Source organism: Balaenoptera physalus (assembly GCF_965194825.1).
Source record: "Balaenoptera physalus genome assembly, chromosome: 6".
NCBI lineage: Eukaryota > Metazoa > Chordata > Mammalia > Artiodactyla > Balaenopteridae > Balaenoptera > Balaenoptera physalus.
This window is the reverse complement of record NC_138885.1, coordinates 127,522,199-127,536,520: the sequence shown is the minus strand read 5'-3', so window position 1 is coordinate 127,536,520 and position 14,322 is coordinate 127,522,199. Positions and strand designations below refer to the sequence as shown.

The following is a 14,322-nucleotide window of genomic DNA, read 5'->3' as shown; positions in this document are numbered from 1 at the left end:
TGTTTTTGAGGTGTGTGTTATAATGTGCATGGGGAATAACAACAGAGAGATGAACATAAAATGAAAGAAGCCTTTCCCTGCAGGAAGAACTTTCCAAGAGTGAGGACTATCTAAGGGCCAATTTATAATACATACCCATTCACTTGAGAATAAAGGAGAAAAGTACCAGAGTTTAAGTTTCAGGGAGAGAGTAACACTTTTCAAAATAACTGATAATTACAAAGAAATAGAGAAGATAAAAGAAGAAAATATTTAGGATACTAGAGAGAAATTAAATGAAGTGGAAATAGCAATAAATCTTAATTTCAAGTGTTTGTGAGTTGTGAAGGAGACCAGCAGATCTAATTCAGACACCTACGGTAAAAGTCAGTATATACGACTCACAGCACACTCCCATGCCTTGTTTCATTTAATGTCTCTAATGTCAGAATTGCATTCCAGGTAGGTTGCAAAGAACCAAAACTCAGCCACATTTGATCAGATAAAACAAGTCTATGCAAAGTGAACAGTAACACTTAAAACACGGGAACCTGCGCTGCAAACGGGAAGCCATCTGGGACCTAGGCAGTCTGATAACCTGTTTCCAAAGCCCTTCTCCACAACCCACCCCCTGCAAACACATAGTTTATCGCTTTTGCTTCTCATACTATGTCTAATCCCTGCTCTTGCTTATCTTAGTACAATTTGTTTTTTCCTGTTTACTTGTTAAGACTGCACATGGCCCAACTACATACTGCCTTTTCGGTTAAGTGATTCATCTTTTCAGTCCAGCCTCTGTGAACCTTAATTCAATTTCGTAAAAGAGAGAGGATCTGATTAGTCCCTGGCCCCTAGGGTTAGGCATCCATTCTTACTCCAAACAGCTGTGTGTTTTGTGTGTTGTGTGTTTTGTGGTTTTCCCAGGAGAGGGGGCCTTCCCCCCTTTCTTCAGTAAGGAGCATGAGCTTGGTAAGCTGCCCCCCACCTCCTAAACACACGTTTATTCATGAATGTGCTTTATAAATTATAAACAGCTTTATAAATGTAAGATTTAGTATATTAGCAAAGGGGCAAGTAGTTTGGAGAAAGATTATCAACTGCCCTATTTTATCAAACTAAGATGACATATGTAAATTACCCTGTACCCTGTATTGCTCTTTCAATTTTGTATGCTATGTCTTTAATAATTTTCCATGTTTTAGCTAAATTTGCCAATTTTTACTTTTGTGATTTCTTCCATTGCTTTTAGTCTATAAAGTCTCCACACATTTAAATGTTAAATATGTAGTCAGCTAACCTTAAACATTACCATTTAGTTTTGCCTGCCTTTTAGTTATGAAATAATCTGTTTTACAGAAAAGTTTCAATTGTAGTGGAAAGAAGTCCCATGTACTGTTTACCTAGAGTCTCTAAGATTAACATTTGCTTTATCATTCTCTCTCCAAAAAAAGTTTTGGAACCATTTAAATTACAGACATGAACCTTTTACCTCTAAATGTGTATCTCCTAAAAATGAGGACATTCTTTCCTATAACCATAACACAATTATCAAAATCAGGAAATTAACACTTTATACTACTACTATCTAATCTACAGACTAACCATTATCTTAACAGTATCCTTAACAGCAAATGGAAAAAGTTCTCCTGGTACAGTATCCATAACTGTCTTGTCTCCTTTAATCGGGAACCGTTCCTTAGTCTGTTTTTGTCTTTAATGACCTTGACATCTCTGAAGAGTACAAGTCAGTTATTTTATAGTATGTTCCTTAATTTAGGTTTCCTCATAATTAAATTTGTTATGCATTTTAGGAAGGAATACCACATAAGTGATGTTGTATCCTTCCCAGTGCATCATATCAGGAAGCACATGATGTCAGTTTGTCCCATTCCTGGTGATGTTAACTTTAATCACTTGGTTAAAACAATACAGGCCAGATTTCTCCACAGTAAAGTCACTATTTTTCCCCTTAAGATTAATAAGTATCTTGTAGGGAAATACTTTGAGACTATTTTCTATATTTTTATGGCTTCCTAACTCTAAAATTTTTCTGAAATTTATTTTGGCATACCATGTCAGTTAACATTCTAATTGACTCTCCATTTATTGAATAACAAATTCCTTCCACAGCAGACTGCTGAACTTAATTTATTTCATAATAACTTCATATACATATTTAATATACATAAGGATTATAGTATATCTCAGGATCTATTCTACAGATCTAGTCTACTAGGCCCTGCACTAGCTTCAGATTACTGTAATTAATTACTTCAAGTTTGCATTGCAAATTATTGCCTATAAACATAGAGACACATTTAGTATCTACTAGAGCCAATCCTATTTACTCTTTGCTTTATAAATTCTTTCCAGCTAGTTTTACTTTCTTTGAGCTTTTGGATAAACTTTAGAACCATTTTCTAAAATGGTATTAAAAAAAAAATTCCCACCACCGTTTTGGTTCCATTTGTTCTAAACTTAATTTGTGAAGTCTCTTAAAGCAAAGCATTCTCATTCCCTAAGACAGTATGAATCTGATAAGCAAGCTTGCCAAGAAGGAAAAATTACCAAAGGTTTATGTTTCTCTCCCTACAGGGCAAGTTTTACATTTTTTACATTTTTCAGAATATAACAAGAATAAACACAGAGGTGAGAAAGGGAGGAGAATGGGCAAGTTGGTCTGATACTTCATTTAGAACTGAATATTAAGAAGTTTTATTTACTTGTCTTGATATGAAGTAAGAACTGTTCGTGGATTATCAATGTTTAGGGATAGCATCAATACCAGAGCACCACCTCCAGCATGAACACTACTCATCCACTGTTTAGCTTCATCTAAGGCTCAATAACAGTGATTGATTTGGACTGACACTCTATTGTCTGGTTGTCCTGGTGACTGAAGGCATGCATTTGCCAGGCAGTTGACTAAGGTTGGGAATGTAGCCCTTGGCAAAGGAACAGAGAGATTAACTGGCCCAAATGCAAAACAAGTCTCTGAAGTAAACGTGATCTGTACCATATTCTACATAAATCAATCATGAGAAGAAACATTTAGTTTTCTTTGAATATTTGCAAATAGACAGATGGCTCACAGGTTAATATAAAAAGAGGAAAAGGAATATTTAGGGAAAGCTCTCCTAAGTAAAAATGAGATTTGCAGAAGTGGTAAGTTATAGTAGGTTTCCAAAACAGATTATCTAACTGTCCAAAGGGGACAACTGAACATCAACAAGAATAACTGCTACTGACTGAAATAAGTCAAATAAACAATTTCACAATGATATATATATGACCAATTTATTGTATACACACACACACACCCTGATTGGTCACTGTGGGAGATGCTACAGAACTAACTCATTTTGAAAACAGTTAAATGTTGAGGATCATAAATGGCTTTGTTTATGTGCACTCTATCTACTGATATTTATGAAAAACAGTTTTAATGTACTTTTTTTTGACTTTTTAGAAGCTTTATTGAGATATAATTTGTATAACATATAATTCACCTATTTAAAGTGTACAATTTAATGTTTTTAGTATATTCAAGAGTTGTGCCACCAGCACAGCTCAATTTTAGAACATTTTTATTATAGTCTAAAGAAATCCCTTATCCATTAGCAGTCGCTCTACATTACCCCTACTCCCACATCCTAGGCAATATTAATGTACTTTTAACACAATAAAACTATTGTATGTTAATGTAACTAACTTTTTTTTTTTTTATAAATACTAGTTATAGGCTATTTTAAACATACCAGTTTTTTTTTTTTTAATAGCTACTTTATTTATTTATTTATTTATTTTTTTGGCTGTGTTGGGTCTTCGGTTCGTGCAAGGGCTTTCTCTAGTTACGGCAAGTGGGGGCCACTCTTCATCGCGGTGCGGGGACCGCTCTTCATCGCGGTGCGCAGGCCTTTCACTATCGCGGCCCCTCCCGTTGCGGGGCACAGGCTCCAGACGCGCAGGCTCAGTAGTTGTGGCTCACGGGCCCAGCTGCTCCGTGGCATGTGGGATCTTCCCAGACCAGGGCTCGAACCCGTGTCCCCTGCATTAGCAGGCAGATTCTCAACCACTGCGCCACCAGGGAAGCCCCAATGTAACTAACTTTTAATCGTAAAAATAGCTATATTTTCTAAAGCAAAAATTAGTGAGAAGGGTGGCAGAGCTTTAGATTTTTACAAATTTCATTAATACCTGTTTAAATAGAAGACAGCTGATTTCTGATCAGCTTCTGCATTATGTTATGTAGCTTCTGGAAAACTCCACTGTATACTCATGAGACTGGGAGTAAATACAGCAAATCAAGTCTTAGAATTATTACAAATTTTTTTGACCTCAGAGAACCCCTGTAAAGGCCTTAAGGATCCCCGTACAGGTTCCCAGACTAAGTTATCACCCTTTTACAATCCCTACTAATGGACGTAGGCACAGAGTATTAGCCGCCCCCTCTCAACACAGACAGAAACACGAAAATGTGTTTCTCCACAAAAGAACACACCACCCACCCTATGAAACACTCAGTCTTCCCTCTTCCCTCAATTAAATGTGAATCTTAGGAAGCTACTAGATCCGACTATCAATTTATAGGGAACTGAGATGACAGAGGAACACTGACACTGCATGGATGGAATCAACAAAATCGTGATAGTGGGACACTACTGAAAAATGACTGAGCTGAGAGAGGGAAAAAGGGAGGGGGAGAGAGAATAGGAGTAAATAACTGAAGGGGAAACTTATAGAATAAAAAAAATCTTAAAAGACAAGCAGAGCAGGTTCCACTTCCAGTAACGTCAGTATAGCTCAAATTAAAACCCAGCTCCCAGAAATTAACAACTATAAACTCAGCACACATTATAAGAATTATCGGAAGACACTAGAAAGCAACCACAAGGTAAACAGATTCTGGGGAAGAGTCAACACCTGTAAGAAAGAAACAGCACTAAGTATCTACTCTTTTTTTAAGGATCATCATTTGAAAGCAGACCTCTGCCAAGCAGAGCTGCCAAAACTCAAGGAGAAATCCACAAATCTAAAAGCTTAAAGACAGAGTTCACAACCACAGCAACTGGAAAGTGAAGGGTATGTCCAAGAAGGGAGAGCTGCAAAACTTGCATAACAACTTTGCACAAATCTCTGGCTCACCCTTGATCGAGGCGTGTACAGGGACAATTCAAAGCAGTTCAATTAAGGACTAAAAGAACTGAACAGAGATTTCAACTGGCTCCCACCAGGAGAGGCAGAGTTTGCTAAAGTAAAAAGTGAACAAAACAAACAAACAAAATCAATACTTTCTGGACAAACAAAACAGAACCCAGAGGCTCTACAACCTACCATTTGCCGATGCTCTAGATATAATCCAAAATCACTAGATACACAAAAAGAAACAAGAGAGCGTGATCCATAATCAAAAGAAAAGGCAATCCGTAGGTCCTTGTTGATTATCTATTTTATATATGGCAGTGTGTATGTGTTAATCCCAAGCTCCTAATTTATCCTTCCCCCTCACCTTTCCCCTTTGGTAACCATAAATTTGTTTTCTAAGTCTGTTTCTGCTTCGTAAGTAAATTCATTTGTAACATTTTTTTAGATTCTACATATACTTGACATCATACAATAAGTCTTCTGACTTACTTCACATAGTACAATAATCTCTAGGTCCCCCATGTTTGCTGTAAATGGCATTATTTCATTCCTTTTTATGGCTGAGTAGTATTCCATTGTGTATATGTACCACATCTTTATTCATTCATCTGCTGATGGACACTTACGTTGTTTTCATGTCTTTGCTATTGTGAATAGTGCTTCTATGAACATAGAGATGCATCTATCTTTCTGAATTATAGTTTTGTCCGGATATATGTCGAGGAGAGGAATTGCTGGATCATAGGGCAACTCTATTTTTAGTTTTTTGAGGAACCTCCATACTGTTTTCCATAGTAGCTGCACCAATTTACCTTTCCACCAAGAGTGTAGGAGGGGTCCCTTTTCTCCATACCCTTTCCAGTATTTGTTATTTGTAGAACAAAAAAAGCACATTCTTAATTATTTTCTTTCTACAAGTATGAATAAAAATCAAAACAGTGGTTGCCTCTGGAAAGGGGAGGGATTGAACAGGAAGAGATGTTAGGGGGACTCTGGGGGAATGATGGTCATGTTCTGTATCTTCATAGGACTCTGGGTTACCAAACTGGATACATTTATCAAAACTCTTCCACAGGTACACTTAAGACTTTTACATTCACTGTGCATAAATTATACCTCAAAAAAATCTTAACAAATATCGAATTCTAATTAATGATATACAAAAGATTTTAGGGGTGATATGAACTCATGTTTGCAAATTACTTTGAAATGCAAGAAAAATATAAGGTGGATGATCAAATGCAGACACACACAGATATCTGCTAGTGCAAATACAGCACCGTGTTTAATGTACCTGCATAATTTTTAAAGTTTTATGTATTTCTCATAATAAAATGTTGAGAGGTGGGGGGCAGAAGACAGCCAAATATGGCCATTGTGCTGTGGCTTTGAGCAGCCTCCGCCGGGGACAAGATCTTGCTATGGCCATCCATGAGAGGGGGGTAGAGACAACTTAGCAGATAACCCAACCAGGCCCGCCTCAAGCAGAGCAGCTACAGCACTCACACTACCAGGAGACCCTGCTCACCTTCAGTAAGACTTAATGGCACCATACTGCAGTTAGGTGGCACAAAGCAGGACAGGTTCTGGTGCCAGAAGATGACTGCTCACAGCCACCCCATCCTTGGAAAAATCCTAGCATCACAGGCCAGTAAGAGATCATCCCTGGCGAACTGGTGGAGCCCATCGTCTAGGAGAAAACTGACAAAAGATACCATCTAAATCTCTAAGAAGTTCCTGCCAGGCATGGCCTATGGCTACTACTACCCAAAGATGATCTTGCCTGTGCAGGATGGCTTGAATTTCATGAAACAGAACCAAAAAACCTTCGATATCATCACCAATTCCTCAAAAATCTATGGCCCCAGAGCTTGTCTTAAGTTCCTTCTTACCAGATCATAAAGCACCCTGCATCCAGATGGCATCTTCTGTTGCCAAGATGAATGCCAGTTGTTGGTTGTTGGTTGGTCCTAGCAACCAACTAGCATTCCTGCTCTATAATAAGAACCCAACATTGATTTTCAGCAGCCTAGTAGCAGGTGATGCTGGAGCAATGGAAGACACACGTGAAAGACTACAACTCAGATATGTACCGGGGGAACTTGTACTACGAGTTTCACTGCAAAGCTTGGAATTCACCTCAACTGCTATGTTTCCCAGGGACTTGAGCTGGCAGGGCCCCCAGTTACAGGTTATCCAGCCCCAGAGTAACCACCTGGTCTGAGGCCCCCACTGTCCTGGCACAAACCTGACTCTATCCCATAGACCAAGTGGTACAGGCCCCAGGAAGTTGCCTGGTCCCAGCCAGGCCTAGGCAGGCCAAAGTCTGACCCATCTAGCCTCCAATCCTTTGTCAGAGTTTCAAAACCCATATTAACCACTCATAACATGTGAGCCTTGCTTGCATCTCTATTCAAACATATGCTTAAGGGAAGAGAAAAAAGGAAATTTATGAAATAAAAGGAAACTTGAACACTAGCTATGTAATTAGATTACTATTAATTTCTATGGACATGAAAACGATATGGAGTTATATATTCTTTTAGAGTCCTTTTTTAGAGATAACATCTAGTTCCTGAATTTACAGAGGAAAATTGTATGTCTCAGATCTGCTTCACATAATAAAAAAGGGACAGGAGTTTGGTACATTATTCTGTCTACTGTGTAGATATATGAGCAGCTCCACAACAAAAAGTTTTAAAAAGAACAAAAAGAATGAATAATTTTATTTTTAATTAGATTCAAGTAAGATTTTTTTTTTTTTAAAAAAAAGATAACATACTTAATGGCAAGAAAGAAAGAAACAAAAGCTGACAGATAAGAGGAAGCTAGAATGGCTGAAGCAAGGAGTTAGAAGGAAATAAATAATGTGACCTGGGATACAAATGCAATAAAAAGTTAAATAAATGCTCAGAGTAGTTACAAACTACCTTCCAGCTCCTTCTACAATACTCTTGAGTTTTCAGTCATCATTCAGAAAGATCCACATGCTACAATATGTACAAAACAAAGATAACATTTCCAACATTCTTTTTGTTAATTAGTATTATTAGATATTTCTCTGAAAGCCAACAACTAATATCAAAGAATGCACTCTGAATATTTTAAAGATTACTATGTCATTACTGATTTGATTCAGCAGAATTTTTAGCAACTCTTAACACCTCGCCTTTCTTTCAAAATAGAGGCCAGACTTTAAAGTATGTGTTTCTTCATAAGTATGCATAAGTTGAACAAATAGCCTCTTTAATACAGAACATGCTTCGATATTTTAGCTAGATGGTTTTAAACCTCAAATATCTCACTAGGAAGCTAGTCTCTCAAATAATTACATATTTTTAGTTAAAATTTTTTGAAATGTTACTATTATTATTGAATTAACTTTTCATACTGATTAATACCATCATATTGACTGTAATTCTGCAAAAATCTCCCTAAACTAAATTCAGTTCAAAGCACACCATTTTCCTATATGATACTTTTTTCCCCCTGAGCTTAGAAGTCAATGAAAAAGTACATCTGCACTTAAAACTGACATCTTACATCTACATAATACATCAGTTTTCAAAATGTTTTCACATATACTACCTTCAAATCAACCTCATCAAATAGAGGCAGGACAGGTACTTCCCATAGAGTACAAAGGAAAATGAAGCTCAGGGAAAAGTAGTTTCCCCAAGGTAACAAGGCTTATCAGTTAGTGGTGCCGAAACTAGACCACAGATTATTTTGAGTCTAGACTGGATGGAGCCTTTAGTTACTATACTGGTTCTCTCAAAAGGTGGTCTGTAGCCATCAGCAACAGAATCACATGGGGCTTCTGGCTGAAAATGCAGACAGACACTCCTCTGCCTCACCCCACACCCAAGGTCAGAATCTCTGAGGAGTAAAGCCCAGGAATTTTTACAAATATAATAATAATAAAATAAAATAAAATAAAATAAAACAAATAAACTAAACATAAAATTAAAAATAAAATAAATACACACACATTTACATATACATATATGTACAGACACACACAAACACAAACACACACATTCATCATTCTCACTGCTCTAGGTATAATGAAGAAGTATATAAGATTATGCCTTGGAAATGTCTATAATGTTTTGAGGGTAATAAGACCAATACAGAAGAAACTATGAGAGCAATAAAAAAAAATCTGTGTAAAATCTTAGAGTCAATGCTATATTAAAAAAAAAAAAAGTTTAAAGTATGGGGGGGGCGGTGTTAGTCCCTGTGGGCTAAAATACTCCTGAAAGACTTGATGGAAGGGTAAAAACTTTGATAGGTCTTGATAAAAAGATTCAGGATAAATGATTCAGCTTGAGCAAAATGGCAAGAAAAGTGGGATACAGACAGCACATATAGAAAACAAACCAGAAACCACTGGCGTTCAAACATTTCTATTGGTAATGAAGCAAGAAAAAGATTAACTAGGAAAAGAAGCAAGGTTATAAAAGAATTTATATTGAGAACTGAAAACTTTGGAATTCCATAGACCAGGAGTCTATAACCAACCACCTGCAGATCAAATTTGGGTCACTGGCCTATTTTTGTACTGCCCCTGATCATTTGGTTTATGCATATTTAAAGGGTTACTTTTTTAAAGATTTTTTCTAACAAGAATATACAACAGAGACTGTACGTAGGTGGCCTTCAATATTTACCATCTGGCCATTTACAGAAACAGTTTTGCCGACCTCTGTACAGACAGCAAGGTAATTGTAGACCCTGGAGTAATGAGTATGTAACTTAACTCTGCCACTCAATAATGACATTTAATATGCTGTTACTAAAATAACTGCCAAATTTTACTAATATTATTTAAGCTCAGCATATAATTAAAATGCTCCAAGAGTTTAAATACATAACCTAAATATTAATGTAAATGATGCTACTGTAGTCTAAGAAAAGTGAAAAATTCCCCTAATGAAACCACTCTGAGCAAAAAGTCAAAAAAAAAATAATATTGATAATCCTTCTATACCTTCTACTATCTTAGATTCTGATTCAACAAAAATCTGAATATCTATATTATTCTATAAGAAATATGCTGGGAACTTTCACAGGTTGCTTGCGCTCAAATTATTCTAGCCTTTCTATGTTAAGATACTGTTATTATTTTACACTTATAGAAACTGAGGCTCAGAGGCATCTTGTCCATCGTTCTCAACCTGCCAAGTCCAAATCCAATCCTTTCTGCACAAGACCACTGCATTTCAAGGACTCTTTTAATAGGCCCAGCCCAAATTTTATCAATTTCCCTACAGAGCTGCAGTTTGGGTTAGATTGTTTAGTTTTTAGTCAAACTTAGAAGAAATGAATACAACAATTTGAAACTCCCTGACAGTTCCATGCCCTGATTCAGGATTAATTCAAAAGCTCATTGTCTTTGCTATGATAATGGCCTACGGGCTCTTTCTGATATTGGCCTTCTATTTTAGAGTCCACTGTTCTGTACTGAGAATGACCATCACTTATTATAGTTTATAAGACAGGATGATTTAGGAAATAACCACTAGTGTCCTGTTTAACAGCATAATAGATTGAGTATAACATTATCATAAAATGATACCTGAATATTCCAGCAAAACTGTCACAGCATGTGGATTTGGAATTTTAAATTTTTTAGATATCAAAATATTTTTCTTTGTGGCGATGCTTGTTTCTGATTATAAAATAGCTCTAATCTTCCCAAAGATTCAATTTAACTACACAAAAGGCCTAAAAAGCTGTCTCATAAAATAAAGCCTATTTAAGCCATAAGTATAACTTCTTGAAAAAAACTATCTGCATAATCCCAAGCATTTACAACTCTAAACTGAAGCCCTTTCTCACTCTTATACCAAAATGGAACTGAAAAAAATGATTTTTACTGTCTCTCTCCCCTACTAGACTGTAAGCTTTACCTGAGGGCACAAATCATGGACAGTATCCCTAGCACCCAAGGACAATCCCTGGCACATGGTAGATGATTAATAAATCTCTGCTTCAAGAATGAAGAATGAATCAATCATGAATGTTAACCAGGGAAAAGCACACCTTACCTTATGGGTCTACTGTTTAAGAAGGATTTTTTTAAAGCTTTAGCTTCTGGGTTGGGGCTTATTTTTTTTCATCTAGCATAAAGATGATCAAATACTGTCAATCAATGCATGATTTTATTTCTACAGGTAGATTTTATGCCTGTGGAGCATCAGCAGTAACCCTTTTACTCTCAGTCCTGAAACATAATTAGGAAGATTAATTTATTACTAGAAAAGAAAAACTGTATGGTTCAAAATAAAATTACTTCTACATTTTCCTTTTACTGAATTATCTACAGCACTGTTAGCCAGCCTTCCTTCCATTAAGTTTGATAATGAGAAGTTAACCCAATAGTGAAATTCCTTCAACTAGAGGACCATGGTTGACCCACAACATCATAAAAGAGGACATATGGAGCAAACCACTAAAGATTTTTTTAAAGTAACATCATGATACAAAAGAAAGCATTACAAGATAAACACGTGAAAATTTTTTGTGAAATATTTGACTTTTGGAAAAAATGTCAACACCAATAAACACAAAGTGCTTTGCTATAAAATATTTTACTAACATCTGGCAGGTATGTTCTAAAACCTGATAATGTACATATCTCCTCCAATGAACACACTGTAGGAGTCTAAGAATTCTAAAGTAATATTCAAGTAACTTATAAACTATATCTGTAGATACTAATGATATGTTATAAACATCAAGGGTGTCCGTGATACATATTTATAAATACTAATAACATCATCTGCTTACCACAGCTACCAACTCAGACCAATTCAGATGTACTTTATTAATGACTCAAATATCGTGAGTAGTGCTGCCATCAGTTTTGTGACTTGCCAAAAACAGTGAACAATTCTTAGTAAAGTTCTCAATGAAAAGTGAAATCTTTCCCAGATATACAAATGTGTCAAGTCACTGCATCAACGGTCTCAATTAATGGCTTCCTGTATCCAAGCCCTCTGCCCTGTAACTTGGTAGTCCCCTCCCACACTTGATTCTGGACTTGGCAGCATGACTTCTGGCAATAAGTTGTTCACAACTATTAATGAAAGCATATAAAACAGATTTAAGTTATACATGCAGACCGACTGTAAGAAGGTTTTTCCCACTTATAAAGGTCTGGAGGAACATCCAAAGCATGTGGAATATAGGTTAACTCTATTCAACACCTTGTGAATAATCCAGCAACCATGGTGCTTGCCTGCTTAAGCCAGCAACATTTCCTAATCGTGACAACCAAACATGCCCCTCACAACGTTAAAACTTCCTCATGGGGGTAGAAGATCCAAGACTTCTGCCAGTTAATATACTTTTCGATCTTTTAACTTCAGGCATGAACCCATCCATGCACAAGATGTATGACAGTACCTTCTTTTTAATCCAAAACTTATATGATTGAGTATGGTCCCTTCCAGACTACTGAGAGATAACACACAGTGCAAATATGGCAACATAATTTGAAACAAAAAATAAAGATCTGTATTTTTTCTCTATGCACGTTATACTTAAGATTTAAATGTTTAAATAAGATAAACTGATAATAAAGCACTTGCACTTCAAGTCTATAGTTTTTTATTAAGTTGTACCAATCATCCTGCATTTCATGATATCAATCCTCACCTTCTATACATCTCTTGAAATTTTAAGAACACAGATGTTGCTGATATTGTAAAGAATCAAATATACCTAGTCCAATATTTTGGTTCTAAGATGTCCTTAGGGACAGAAGAAAGTATGTTTTTCTCCCTTAACAAGTAATTAAATGGTTGGTACACTTTCTAGCAGTAAGAACCATTGCAAATTTCTCTTTTTCTTTGTGCACTGTGTTTGCTCTGCCTGCAATATCTTTTCCTGCCAGCCTAAGTCCTAGTCACCCTCAAAAGCCAGCAAATGTTCAGCCCCCTCTGTGAGATTTTCCCAATCCTCTCCTTTTCACCAACAGATTGAGTCCCTCCTTCCACATTACTTCTGAAACTTCTTATTCTTTATCATTAATTATCTAACACACTGTTGTAATTATTTGTTACATACCTGTCTCCCTAACTAGACCATGAGCTCTATGTCAGCTAAGCCTATGTGACATTTCTATAACTGTATCCAAGTACCTAGTACAGTGACTGCCATGGTGAGGGCTTTAAATGGCCTATTAATTTGCATGACTCCTTTTAGGATTTAAGATTCATAAATCCATTCCAGTCATCTCTATTGCTTGTATTTTGTTTCTACTATTTGATATAATGAGTTACCTAAAATTTCTTTTCATATATTCTAAATTTATTTTGATATTACAGTCTTAATAACTGTTCCTTCAGAAATCCTGTCATATGCAACAGCATGGCTGAACCTTGAGAACATTATGCCAAGTGAAATAAGCCAGTCACAGAAGAACAGTACTACGTGACTCCACTTAAATGAGGCAACTAAAACAGTCAAACTCACAGAAGCAGAAAATAGAATGGTGGTTGCTATTCAATGTATATAAAGTTTAGTTATGCAAGATGAGTAAGTTCTAAAGATCCATTTACAACACTTTGCCTATAGTTAACAATACTACATTTTACACTTAAAAATTTTTTAAGAGAGTAAATCTCATGTCAACTGTACTTCCCACAATTTCAGGAAAAAAAGGTCCTTCAATCGTAGTATTCGGGAACCAGTCTCCACCTAATCTTATCTACTGACAGGTTTGAATGTTTTTTACTTACTTCTCCAATGCATTGTTTGTTACCTTTCCAGTTCTACTACTCTGACTTTATCTACTGTCAATAGATTTTTAATCTAAGAACAGATAATATTTTTTCATTTCTGACTCCATTCTGATGTCCAAAATTTTGTATAGAAGGCCAAAATTCTAAGAAAGTAATTTAAAATATGCACTGCTAGGCTAATCCCAAACTTTATACAAATAGTTCAAATTGTCCTTTAATCCAAAAATACATTTCTACACTCACTGTCATTACACACCTTCTGCCCTTTCATCTTGCTTTAGATTTTCCTGTAATGTACCTACATCAGTCTGGAACTTGATTACTCAAGATAATTTTTTATCGGCAAAATCTGGAAACTTCAAAGTGTGTGCTCAATTCTCTAAATCATGTATTTAAAAATATTTCATAATCTTAAATTTACACTTCTTTACTACTTTAGAACCAT

At 36.0% G+C, this 14,322-nt stretch overlaps 1 protein-coding gene across 21 annotated transcripts in view; it reads right to left on the bottom strand.

The window, feature by feature from the left end:
* The window catches only part of AGFG1 (ArfGAP with FG repeats 1), a 71,696-nt gene that overhangs the window by 36,632 nt on the left and 20,742 nt on the right, over positions 1-14,322 (bottom strand). The gene's annotated exons all lie outside the window — the stretch shown is intronic.